This window comes from Danio rerio, chromosome 7 (genome assembly GCF_052040795.2).
Source record: "Danio rerio strain M-AB ecotype USA chromosome 7, GRCz13ab, whole genome shotgun sequence".
Taxonomy (NCBI): Eukaryota; Metazoa; Chordata; class Actinopteri; order Cypriniformes; family Danionidae; genus Danio; species Danio rerio.
The window spans coordinates 57394190-57397500 of record NC_141027.1 but is presented as its reverse complement, the minus strand read 5'-3'; positions in this window follow the sequence as shown (position 1 = coordinate 57397500).

Here is a 3311-nt window from a genome sequence, read left to right as displayed (position 1 = left end):
ATGATTTACAAAGCTTATTTGGCATGCTGTCCCGGGAGAGAGCCCCGAGCTCAAGGGCTCCTCGAGCCCGGGGCTTCCTCCTGTTGGATCTCAGATCTCCCCTGCCGCTGTAGCTAAGGGAACGTAAGGGATTAGACAAGCTTGATTGTTATGTATGTTGAATGTCTTTGGATGGTGGGAGGAAACCGGAGGACCCGGGGAAAACCCACGCGGACACGGGGAGGACATACAAAACTCCTCACAGAAACACCCACCGGTCCTATGGAACTAGGGCCGGCAGTATTCTTGCTGTGTGGCTCGCAGTGCTAACCACTGGACCGCCGTGCCGCCCAATCACAGGTAAAGGAGGAGAATAGGGGAGGAGGGGGGTTTCTTCCAAACGAAGATAAAGTGGACTGAAAACTGAGGCTATTTATAGTAGCTTGGGCTCATATGATTGGAAGATTAGTGATTAGCAAATGCGAGACTGGCCGTGATAAATCATAAGCACGTTATCCTCTCGAAATTAGTTTATGAATAAACTTCACAAAGTTAAAAAAGAAAGAGGAATAGTTTACAGATTGTGTTTATCCAATACTGAGGAAAGAGAGTTCTCCTTATCAAAAAGCTGCGCTGGATTATCACAAAATGCAAAGGTTATTTCAGGATATCAGTGGAGTTTTGATACATTGCTTGCGATACTTCATTATGTACGTAAACAAATCCTAAAGAGAGAGACTGGCAGTACCATAGACATTATGATAGATGGTGGCTGTGTTGACATATAGGAGCAAAAGACCATGGAATGTCTTTCTATTATGATGTGTCTATCTATATTTTACATTATGTCTATGGACAGCATGTCAAATATATGGACACACACAGCCTAGCTGCAGGGATCTCACGAGAAAACTTAAGTATTTTACGTCTTGCCAATTTAGTGGCTAATTCGTACGAATTCGTGAGTTCAGTCAAACGAAATTGTACAATTTTGAAAAGAAGGCGTGGCACCTAACCCCACTCCTAAACCCAACCGTCATTGGGGATTGAGCAAGTCGTACTAAATTGTCTGAATTAGATTGTACGAATTCATACGAACCTAGCCACTAAATCAAAAAGTTACGAATTGCCGTAAGATTGTGTTGGCAGAGAAGAGGTGCACCAGTCTCTGAATCCAGTATATGGGTTTTCAACTTTCTGCCACATTTTGTCTTATATTATGCAGTGTGTTTTGTCATAATTTATCTGTACCTCATGACGACATTTGTATTTTGCCGTTCAATTGTACCGTGGCTTTGAAGTGTCAGAAATGCCTGTAAAAGTTTTTTTCAAATCTGGCAATTTTTTTTTATGACAGACGAAAGTTTTAGAGGCAGTGTCAGTACGATTCACACAGCGTGTGATCGAATTTATTTTTTAACGTGCAAAAATTACAGACAAAAATTTCGGATTCAGTAAGCAATGACCATTAAAATGCCGCCATCCAGTGGTGAATATTGGAGCTGTTCTGTCTTACGGATGTGACACAATTATTTTGCTTTATTCAACAAATAATACACCTTCAACCTTTTCTATCCAGAAACAGACTGTATAGTCAGTGTGTAATATGATTCTTAAGGTATTTACCCCACAAAAGAAATGCGCTTGGAAATGGAAAGAGATATGGTCAAGCTTTTATACAACCCCTACTGAAAAAACTAACTTCAATCAGCCTAGGCTGGTTGGCTGGTTTTAGCAAGGTTTTGGCCACTTCCAGGCTGGTTTCCAGCCATTTCCAGCCTGGTTATAGCTGGTCAGGCCAATAGTATCTGGATGCAGCCTTTATGATGCAAGCTGAGACTGCATCACCTAGCGATGCAATGTCAGACACAATAAACTCAATGGAATGATTGACATCACTGTGACGGGTGGGGTTAGGTGAGCGCATTAAAAAGCATTGGATGCAGCTCAGATTGCACTTCACCAGGTCTTCATCCAGACCCCTTTCGGTCAGGCTGGGAGATGACCAGCTAAAACCAGCTTGACCAGCCCTGCCAGGCTGGGAGTCCAGCCAAAACCAGCTATGTGCAGCCTAATTCAGGCTAGTACTAGATTAAAATGTATGGCTTTAATGTAAACCTTTATTCCCTCTTTGTGTGTAATCAAGTGTTTTTAAACACTACCAGCTAATCAAGATTGTAGATAGTTCATGTTTGATCATATCTTCCATTTATGTCTAAAATACTAGAAAAAGTTGTTTCCACTCAATTATGCTCTTTTCTGCAGACGAACAATATTTTTGAAGTGTTTCAGTCAGGTTTCAGGGCTCACCACAGTACAGAAACCGCCTTAGTGAAAATAACCAACGATTTACTCTTAGCTGCTGACCGAGGGTGCGTCTCGCTATTAGTTTTACTCGATCTTAGTGCGGCATTTGATACCATTGACCACAATATCCTCATAAATCGCTTAAAGTCTACAGGTGTCCAGGGACAGGCTCTACAATGGTTTAAGTCATACTTAACTGACCGCTACCAGTTTGTAAATCTTAATGGACAGCCTTCACAAATCTGCCCAGTAAAGTATGGGGTGCCTCAAGGATCAGTTTTAGGCCCTTTACTGTTTACAATTTACATGCTACCTATGGGAGACATTATTAGAAGACATGGGATCAGCTTTCACTGCTATGCAGATGATACTCAATTATATATTTCCACTAAACCTGACGAGACGTCTGAACTTTCTAAACTAACTGAGTGTATCAAAGACATCAAAGACTGGATGACCAACAATTTTCTTCTCTTAAACTCAGACAAAACAGAATTATTACTTATTGGGCCTAAATCTTGCACACAGCAGATCTCGCAACTCAATTTACAATTAGAGGGATACAAAGTTAGCTTTAGCTCTACTATAAAAGATCTGGGTGTCATATTTGACAGCAATCTAACTTTTAAAAACCATATATCCCATGTCACTAAAACTGCCTTCTTTCATCTGAGAAATATCGCTAAATTACGAAATATGCTATCCATCTCAGATGCAGAAAAGCTAGTCCATGCTTTTATGACTTCGAGACTGGATTACTGTAATGCTCTATTTGCTGGCTGCCCAGCATCCTCTATTAACAAACTTCAATTAGTGCAAAATGCAGCAGCCAGAGTTCTGACCAGGTCTAGAAAATATGATCATATAACCCCAATTTTATCCTCCTTACACTGGCTGCCTGTTAAATTTCGTATTGAATTTAAAATATTACTTCTCACCTATAAAGCTCTAAATAATCTAGCTCCTGTTTATCTAACCAACCTTCTGTCTCGCTACGAACCAACTCGCTCCTTAAGATCTCAAAA